The sequence below is a fragment of the Bos javanicus genome, chromosome 1 (genome assembly GCF_032452875.1).
Source record: "Bos javanicus breed banteng chromosome 1, ARS-OSU_banteng_1.0, whole genome shotgun sequence".
Lineage (NCBI taxonomy): Eukaryota > Metazoa > Chordata > Mammalia > Artiodactyla > Bovidae > Bos > Bos javanicus.
The window spans coordinates 151,791,812-151,802,360 of record NC_083868.1 but is presented as its reverse complement, the minus strand read 5'-3'; the positions used below and the strand labels follow the sequence as shown (position 1 = coordinate 151,802,360).

Sequence of the window (10,549 nt, the reverse complement as noted above, 5' to 3'; positions counted from 1 at the left end):
GAGCTGCTGGGGAGCTCCTGCCGCCTTTAGCCCAGCTTTGCCCTCTGCTCCCTCTCGGACCTCAGCTCCCCGAGACATTGCCTGCTCTCTGGCTCTCTGGGAATGTTCTCTGGTTCTCTGCAGGCTGGCTTGGAGGAGACCACAGAGTAAACCACTGGAGCCAAATGGCGAGTCCTCAGCTCAAGTAGCAACAGTGACCTCAGTTCAGCAGATAAAAGTTGCCCTGGGTTTCTGAGAAACCGCTTTCTCAAGTTTTTTTCTTTTTTTTTTTTGACAGCCCCCGGCTTCTTCCGAAACAGCTGCTGGCAGCTGCGCCAAGAGCCAACAGCTGGAGAGTCTCTGGACACTCACATGAAACCCACGAGGAATTAATAGTCCAGCCCAACACCCCCCCCCCCCCCTTCCCGGCCCCCCACCCCCACACCCGGCGAGCCCAGCCAAGTTCACCAGTCCGCGCGTTTTAAAGGGCCCAGCAGGGCGCTGGGCGCTCCGTATCACCCGCGGTAGAGCGGGGACCTAGCTCCGCACTTCCCCACCGCGCGCCGTTCCCGCGCCCAGGCGCTAGTGCCGCCCTTGGGAATCAGGGGCCCTGCCCGCCGTTCTGAGGGGCCCCGGGCCCTGGGAAAGCTCGGTGAGTGCCGGTTACAGGGGCTTGGGCATAAAATGGGCGGAGGAGGGCTCCGAGGGCAGGTAGGTAGACATGAGTTCAGTTCAGTTTAGTTCAGTCGCTCAGTCGTGTCCGACTCTTTGCAACCCCATGAATCGCAGCACGCCAAGCCTCCCTGTCCATCACCAACTCCCGCATCCTGGTAATTTTTGCCCCTGTAGGATCCTGTCAAATCCCAGACTCTAAGGACTTTTGCAAACTGAGACCAGGTTCTGAAAGGTTAGACTCTGAATTGAAAAGGATCGAATAGCAGTGCTATTCGACGTGTCCAAAGACAAGTAGCAGCTGCATCCCCTGGCACCTGGTTAGAAATGTAAATTCATGGGCCCCACCCCACACCTGCTGAGCCTCAGTCTCTGGGACTGGGGAGTATGTGTGTTAACAAGTCGTCCTGGAGATTCTGACCCTGCAGAAGTTTGATAGCCACTGACTTAGAGGTCACTTGGGTCTAACACTTGGGCCCCTTACCCCATGCAGGACCCCTAAAATAAACAGCAGTGGGTGCACAGTGAGCCCTAAGGCGTTAGTTACTGGGGTAGATTCAGATACTGCATCATAAGAACTTTGAAACACTCATAGTTTGTAGAAATTGCTGCTGCTACTGCTGCTAAGTCGCTTCAGTCGTGTCCGACTCTGTGCGACCCCATAGACGGAAGCCCACCAGGCTCCCCCGTCCCTGGGATTCTCCAGGCAAGAATGCTGGAGTGGGTTGCCATTTCCTTCTCCAATGCATAAAAGTGAAAAGGGAAAGTGAAGTCGCTCAGTCGTGTCCGACTCTTAGCGACCCCATGGACTGCGGCCCACCAGGGTCCTCCCTCCGTCCATGGGATTTTCCAGGCAAGAGTGCTGGAGTGGAGTGCCATTGCCTTCTCTGGTAGAAATTGCTATTCTGTACCAAACTGTGAACTACCATCTCTGAAATTTCCTCGAAACAGCACTCACCACTTTAACAAACATCTCTGAGTTTCTGCTGTGTGTCAGGTTCCAATTAAGTTTCTTTCAAAATGAAGAAGGGAGTTATCTGGCTCTTAAGATCTTCAAACTGCTAGCATAGTTTTCCTTTAACCAGGATCTTTGTAATTTGGTGTAGTGTTTCATATCTCATTTTTATTTTGGTTTTTAGCATTTAATTGCTCCTTCTGAAGTTATTTTTTTTATTATTGTTGTTAACTCAGAATGCCAGAATAGATATTTTGGAAGAGATGTGTTTACTTTGTGAGTGAGTTCTGAACAAAATTTTTAAGAAAAAAAAGATTCACATTGGCAGGACATATTTTCTGATCTTTGTATTAGTTTATGTAATATATTTTACAAGTAGAATAAATAGGGATCCTGAAATTTCTTATGAATCAAAATGAGAGAAGATTTGTCCCCTTTTCTGAAAAGCCCAATGCCAGAGCTAGCTACCTCCTAGGAACTCTGAAAAGGAATCAGTTGCTATGGGGATGTCCCTTGGAAACAATTATGGATGCCAGGTATATCCAAATCATGTGGTTCCTCATTCTCCAAGGTTCTGAACAATTTCTGTAGATGAGGCTGAGAACTTTACTCATGAAATATTCAGTGATGAAGGTTCTGTGAATGGTTTGCTTTCAATTGTGGGGTTTTTATTTTTGTTTGTTTGTTTTTCTGCTTCTCCTTTGGTGACTTAATTTAAATATTATGTCTAAATCCGTTACTGACTTATTCTGAGACTCTGGAAAAATGTTGTATATATTTCTCAGTTTTCTGGATGCAGGATGTATGGTCTTGAGGTGGCACTTGCCAGCATGATTTCAAAGTATCACCCCAGAGCTCCCTACGTGCATTATGGTTACAACCTGGACTCTACTAATATGTTAAAGCAGAGAAAATGCTTAATACGGTGGCCACATAATTAATTATGTATGTGTGTTTTAATTTAAAACATCTGAAAGGCTTGCTCACTGATGTCAAAGGCTAACTAAATTTTCTTCAAAAACAACTTTGGAAATGTTGGTAAATTTTTAAGCCAGTGCTAGGAAAGTCATGAGCGTCTGAAAATAAAGTTTGTCCCTGTAAACTTTTCTGTATTCCTCAGAATCATGCCTGTACATACTTGTTCGTAAGTACTCAAAGAACATATAATCAGCATCCTTCTGTAACAAAGTATAAGATTTATGACATATATCTTGTTTGCATGTAATTTTATGTTGTGATTTTCTGCCTTCAAGTTCAAATCACCTTCCAAAAGGGAGGACTTTCGAATCTTGGAATATTTACCTAGAACCCTTTAGCTCTAGCAGTGAAGAACAGAAATTCACTTGAAATGTGTACTTTTCATGGCACTGAGGTTTACTTTTAGGATACTGCTGTCAGTCTTGTAGGGTCTAGCTTCAGGTCCTCTCTAACCACGTACAAAGGAGGAAAAGGTAAGAGCTGGGAAAAACTGGGACCTCGGATACAAACAAGATGCATGCCCACCTCCCTCAGGAGGAATAGCTAGCTTGTAGTGCCTGTGACAGTTGCCAGCATTTTTGTTACTCCTGTCAATCCCCAGTGCCTGATGGTACTGCCCTAGATTTTTCTGTTGTTTGAGTTTTGACTTTTCAAGCCATTCTTTGGGGGGTATTCTGTAATCCAAGACTGGGTCTCTGAAAAGCCACTGTGAAATTCCACATTATTTGCAGGGCTCAGAAGATACCTTGAGTCTTCTCCCTTAGCATGGTTAACTACTTATCTTTGACAATAAGGGACATAAAGAGACCTGAATAGTGAGCTGCTGCTGCTGGTAAGTCGCTTCAGTTGTGTCTGACTCTGTGCAACCCCATAGACGGCAGCCCACCAGGCTCCCCCGTCCCTGGGATTCTCCAGGCAAGAACACTGGAGTGGGTTGCCATTTCCTTCTCCAATGCATGAAAGTGAAAAGTGAAAAGTGAAAGGGAAGTTGCTCAGTTGTGTCTGACTGTTAGCGACCCCATGGACTGCAGCCTACCAGCCTCCCCCATCCCTGGGATTTTCCAGGCAAGAGTACTGGAGTGGGCTGCCATTGCCTTCTCAGGAGAGCCTTATAAAGACAGTGTAAGGCAGTGGAAAGAGCATCATCTTTACATTTAGAGAGACCTCAAGTTTTGGGGCAAGATGTACTACCTTAATTTCTCTATCAGTAGTACAGGCATAATTATACAACACGAAGACCTATCTTCTGCTGAGTCATCCACTTTCTGTGTGTATTTCATCGGCAAACCTTTGAGACAAAGGAGGTTTGAAAATGTGTTTTTGTAGCTGAGCATGTTGCCCCATTCATTGATACAGAGATTCTGTTGATAACAATGTAGTAATGGGCAATGGGTAGGCAACTAGAAATCTATGTAGCGCAGATGCTGGACAAGAATGGTACTTTGAAGAGCGAGTGACAGTGGATGTGTTGGGTACATGTGAGTGTACCTGGGGAATAGAAGGTGAGAGAGAAAGTGTAATAACAAATTTCTAGGCAACTAGGTGGCTTGAGGATGTTCAAGTCAAGCAGACAGGCCCTGAAATAGAAACACTCTGGGCATGATTGCTGTTGTTCAGTCACCAAGTCATGTCCAACTCTCTATGACCCATGAACTGCAGCATATCAGGCTTCCCTGTCCTTAACTATCTCCTTGAGTTTGCTCAAACTCATGTCCATTGAGTCAGTGATGCCATCCAACCATCTCATCCTCTGTCACCCCCTTCTCCTCTTACACAGCATCAGGGTCTTTTCCAGTGAATCAGCTCTTATCATTAGGTGGCCAAAGTATTGGAGCTTCAGCTTCAGCATCAGCCCCGCCCTTCCAATGAATATTCAGGGTTGATAGCCTTTAGGATTGACTAGTTTAATCTCCTTGCTGTCCAAGTGACTTTCAAGAGTCTTCTCCAACAGCACAGTTCTAAAGCATCAATACTTTGATGCTCAGCCTTCTTTATGTCCAACTCTCACATCCATACATGATACTGCAAAAAGCATAGCTTTGACTCTATGGACCTTTGTCAGTAAAGTGATGTCTCTGCTTTTTAATACACTGGCTAGGTCTGCCACAGCTTTTTTCTTCCAAAGAGTGAATGTCTTTTAATTTCATGGCAGCAGTCACCATCCACAGTGGATTTGGAGCCCAAGAAAATAAAATCTGTCACTGTTTCCATGATATTGTAATAATAATGATATCTCTATCTAGGTCTTGAAGCAGTTTATTAAATGATTATATCTAAATCTTGCAGTAATCCTGAAAGTTTTTTTTTAAGTAGATGTGTTTATTACTATTTCATTAATGAAGAAATTGAGGCTTAAGATGGCAAGAGCACATGCCGCCCAGTTAGTAGAGACCTGCCCTGGACCTTAGCTTTACTTTATTCAGTTCATCTCCTTAATAGAGAGGGAGCAGGTTGTAGAAGAAATGAGAGAATGAAGATGACTCTGTGATTAGGTAAGAAAAAAAGGAAAGAGGGAGTGTAATGATTTGAGAGTCTACCCTACCTATCAGGGCTTCCCTGATAGCTCAGTTGGTAAAGAATCTGCCTTCAATGCAGGAGACCTAGGTTGGATCCCTGGGTTGGGAAGATCTCCTGGAGAAGGGAATGGCTACCCACTCCAGTATTGTGGTCTAGAGAATTCCATGGACTGTACAGTCCATGGGCTCTCGAAGAATCAGACACAACTGAGCAAGTTTCACTACCTGGGTGCAAATCAAAATGTCATCATTCAATAGCTGTGTGAACTTGGGTGGAGCTTCCCAGGTGGTGGAGTGGGAATCCCCCTGCCAGTGCAGGAGACGCAGGGTCAATCCCTGGGTTGGGAAGGTCCCCTGGAGAAGGAAATGGCAACCCACCCCAGTATTCGTGCCTGGAAAATTCCATGGACAGAGGAGCCTGGTGGGCTACAGTCCGTGGGGTCGTACAGAGTCGGACACGACTGAGCCTGCGCGTGCTTGGGGGAGGTAGTTAACATCACCGTCTTCTTTTATCTACGGGCAAGTGGTAGTCGTGACCCACAGAGGCCGTGGCTAGGAGAAACAATTAAAAATTGATTGAGTTAATTGAGGTTGCTGACAAAATAAATCCAGAAAAAAAAATCCGTAGATTCTGTATAAAGTAGTAACAAGCAGCTAAAAGTATAATGAGAGGAAAATGTCTGTTTCCAATATCAATAAACTACAAAATAGCTGAGAGCCATAAATGTGAAATGTGTTCAACCAACTTCTGTTGGATCCTAATTTTACTCCCCTTGCCCCTCATCCCCTTACCCCCAAAACATATTTAAAACCTGCACAAAAAAACCCAAAGCACCAATGTGGGTATTATGCTTCCAATAAAGAATGAAGCATCTGGTATATGCCAAACAGAGATTAAAAATTATTCCAAAAAAAGAAGAAAATTACTCTGAACTCTAAGGCATTAGAGAAAACAGGTTTATAATAAAAGTGGTCAAAAAATGTAAGACATAATGAAAGGGAAAGCCAAGAAAAGCACAAAAGGAAAATAAAACTGTTACAAAACCAAAACCCATATTAGAAGCAATTAGATATAAGTCAACTTTGTGGAAAATTGAGCTTTGACTTAAATGGCACTTTGGGGAAAAATTTCACAGATTGCAGAGCATATGGACAGAGGAAGAAAACTGGTTAAGGAGAGTAATGGTAATAGAGGACAAATAACAGACAAAAAGCACAAAACCATGTGACTTTCCAGGAAAAAAAAGAGAGAAAGATCAAAGGGAAGTGAAAATAAATATAAAACATATTGCATTTCTTCGGTCTCGAACTATTGTTAATTTCAAGATGCACCATTGATTTAAAAATAGCTTTCAAGAGAATAAAAGTAAATGATTAATTACTGCATGGACATGTTACTTACAAGTTATTTCTTAGTTTGAGAAACACCAAATGTGAAAAAAAATCTTTTAATTGAAGAAATATGGAATTAGATGAAAACTTTGCTAAAGTAAAAGAACATCTAAATTGGCAGATCAAAATCCTCAGTCTCATTATGTTCCAGGAAAACAAAAACAAAGATTAGCATGGTGTTATTGAGATTAATAGATACATTATGTGGACAGAAAAATTAAAAATAAATTAGGCTAACCAAATGAATTATCTCAATAACATCAGATTCTGGAAGGCAATGACTCAGTAACAAAGAACTGAAAGGAAAACTGAAATGGATGAGACCCAAGAATATATTCTATATATAGCCACATTCTATATACGGGTTGTGTTCTATTTCTGTTAAACAGTACTGATTTAGACTGTTGGCAAGTTGAAAATGTATCCGAAAGACAGTCACAATTATGACAGACTTCAGAATATATGACTTAATCCTTTGCTACACAAAGTGTTTTCAGAGGACCAGCCTCCTTTAGGGTCTTGTTAAATATAAAGAATGCACTCCAGAGCTATTGAATCAGAGCCTGCATTTTAAAAAGACACCCAATATCTGGACAAAACTTTAAATCAAAAAGATACATGCAAGACTATGTTCATAACAGCACTATTCACACAGTGAGACATGAAGAGCACCTAAATGTCCATTGGTGGATGACTGGCTAATGAAGATGTGGTACATATATACAGTGTGGTACATTTCAGGCGTAAAAGATAATGAAATAATGCCATTTGCAGCAACATGAACGGACCTAGAAAGTGTCATACTAACTGAAGTAAGTCAGAAAAAGAAAGGCAAATACCACATGATATCCCTTATACGTGGAATCTAAAATATGACACAAATGAGCCTATGCAAGAAACAAACAGACTCACAGACATAGAGAACATTCTTGTGGTTGCCAAGGGGAGATTGAAAGGGGGAGGGATGGAGTGGGGGTTTGGGATTCAGTTCAGTTCAGTTCAGTCACTCAGTCATGTCTCTGCGACCCCATGGACTGCAGCACGCCAGGCCTCCCTGTCCATCACCAACTCCCAGAGTTTACTCAAACTCATGTCCATTGAGTCAGTGATGCCATCCAACCATCTCATTCTCTGATGTCCCCTCCTCCTCCTGCCTTCAATCTTTCCCAGCATCAGGGTGTTTTACAATGAGTCAGTTCTTCCCATCAGGTGGCCAAAGTATTGGAGCTTCAGCTTCAGCTTCAGCATCAGTCCTTCCAATGAATATTCAGAACTGATTTCCTTTAGGATGGACTGGTTGGATCTCCTTGCAGTCCAAGGAATTCTCAAGAGTCTTCTCCAACACCACATTTCAAAAGCATCAATTCTTCAGTGCTCAGCTTTCTTTATAGTCCAACTCTTATATCATACATGACTATTGGAAAAACCATAGCTTTGACTAGATGGACTTTTGTTGGCAAACTAATGTCGCTGCTTTTTAATATGCCTTCTAGTTCGGTCATAGCTTTTCTGCCAAGGAGTAAGTGTCTTTTAATTTCATGGTTGCAGTCACCATCTGCAGTGATTTTGGAGTCTAAAAAGATAAAGTCAGTCACTGCTTCCACTGTTTCCCCATCTATTTGCCATGAAGTGATGGGACCAGATGCCATGATCTTAGTTTTCTGAATGTTGAGTTTTAAGCCAACTTTTTCACTCTCCTGTTATACTTTCATCAGGAGGCTCTTTAGTTCTTCGCTTTCTGCCATAAGGATGGTGTCATCTACATATCTGAGGTTATTGATATTTCTCCCAGCAATCTTGATTCCATCCTGTGCTTCATCCAGCCCAGTGTTTCTCATGATGTACTCTGCATATAAATTAAATAAGCAGAGTGACAATATACAGCCTTGACATACTCCTCTCCTGATTTCGAACATGTCTGTTGTTCCATGTCCAGTTCTAACTGCTGCTTCCTGACCTGCATACAGATTTCTCAAGAGGCAGGTCAGGTGAAGTTTTCCACACTTTCTGGTAATCCACAGAGTCAAAGGCTTTGGCATGGTCAATAAAGCAGGAGTAGACGTTTTTCTGGAACTCTCTTGCTTTTTTGGTGATCCAGCAGATGTTGGCAATTTGATATCTGGTTCCTCTGCCTTTTCTAAATTCAGCTTGAACATCTGGAAGTTCATGGTTCACGTACTGTTGAAGCCTGGCTTAGAGAATTTTGAGCATCACTTCACTAGCGTGTGAGATGAGTGCAATTGTGTGGTAGTTTGAGCATTCTTTGGCATTGCCTTTTTTGGGATTGGAATGAAAACTGACCTTTTCCAGTCCTGTGGCCACTGCTGAGTTTTCCAAATTTACTGGCATATTGAGTGCAGCACTTTCATCTTTCAGGATTTGAAATAGCTCAACTGGTGTTCCATCACCTCCACTAGCTTTGTTCATAGTGATGTTTCCTAAGTGATGTTTCCTAAGTTTCCATAGTGATGTTTCCACTTGACTTCTCACTCCAAGGTGTCTGGCTCTAGGTGAGTGATCACACCATCGTGATTATCTGGGTCGTGAAGATCTTTGCTGTACAGTTCTTCTGTGTATTCTTGGCACTTCTTCTTAATATCTTCTGCTTCTGTTAGGTTCATAACATTTCTGTCCTTTATCGAGCCCATCTTTGCATGAAATGTTCCCTTGGTATCTCTAATTTTCTTGAAGATATCTCTAGTCTTTCCCATTCTGTTGTTTTCCTCTATTTCTTTGCACTGATCACTGAGGAAAGCTTTCTTATCTCTCCTTGCTATTCTTTGGGACTCTGCATTCAAATGGGTATATCTTTCCTTTTCACTTCTCTTCTTTTCACAGCTATTTGTAAGGCCTCGTCAGACAGCCATTTTGCTTTTTTTGAATTTCTTTTTCTTGAGGATGGTCTTGATCCCTGTCTCCTGTATGATATCATGAATCTCTGTCCATAGTTCTTCAGGCACTCCCTCTATCAGATCTAATCCCCTGAATCTATTTCTCACTTCCACTGGATAATCATAAGGGATTTGATTTAGGTCATACCTGAATGGTCTAGTGGTTTCCCCCACTTTCTTCAATTTCAGTCCGAATTTGGCAATAAGGAGTTCATGATCTGAGCCACAGTCAGCTTCCAGTCTTGTTTTTGCTGACTCTATAGAGCTTCTCCATCTTTGGTTGCAAAGAATATAATCAGTCTGATTTCAGTATTGACCATCTGGTGATGTCCATGTGTAGAGTCTTCTCTTGTGAATATGCAAAAAGATAGTTTGGGATTAGCAGATGCAAACTGTTATATAGAACAGATAAACAACAAGGACCTACTATACAGCACAGGGAACTATATTCAATATCCTATGATAAACCATATGGAAAAGAATATGAAAAAGAGTGAATATTCATGGCTAACTGAATGACCTTGCTGTACAGCAGAAATTAACACAACATTGTAAATCAAATCTACTTCAGTAAAACAAAATTTAAAAAATGATGCCCAGGTAATTCTTGGGCATATTAAAGCTGCAGAAACACTGTCCTAATTAACCGCTTCTGAAAAGTCACTTGGCCCAGCACTTCCTAACGGGCTTGTGCTATAAGGACGCTGCATGTGCTGAGTTATTGCTCTCCTTCACCCGGGAGGTGAGGTAGAAGGCCTTGGACTGAGGACCTAAAGCACATTGTCCTTTTCTCTGTGTTCCATGATCTATAATTGTGCTGTCCTGTTAGGTAGCCACTCAACATAGGTGGTTACTAAGCACTTGAAATGTGTCTGAGTTGATTTGTGCTGTGGGAGTAAAATATATACCAGATTTTGAGGGCTTAGTATGAAAAAATAATGTGAAGTGTCTCATTAATAATCTTTATATTGACAATAAATTGATATTTAGATATGTCAGGTTAAGTGAAACATATTATTTAATTCATTTCACCTATTTATTTGGAAGAAAAGCAATGAGAGACGTCGACAGTGTATTAAAAAGCAGAGAGATTACTTTGCCTACAAAGGTCTGTATAGTCAAAGCTATGGTTTTTTTTAGTAGTCATGTACAGATGTGAGAGCTGG

General features: G+C 42.0%; 1 protein-coding gene across 1 annotated transcript in view; it reads left to right on the top strand.

Moving 5' to 3' along the window:
• The first annotated feature begins 463 nt into the window (after nt 1–463).
• The window catches only part of COL6A5 (collagen type VI alpha 5 chain), a 159,908-nt gene continuing 149,822 nt past the window's right edge, over nt 464–10,549 (top strand). Inside the window, exon 1 of the mRNA XM_061424880.1 lies at nt 464–631. The gene's annotated coding sequence lies outside the window, so the exon portion shown is untranslated. The remainder of the gene's footprint in view (nt 632–10,549) is intronic.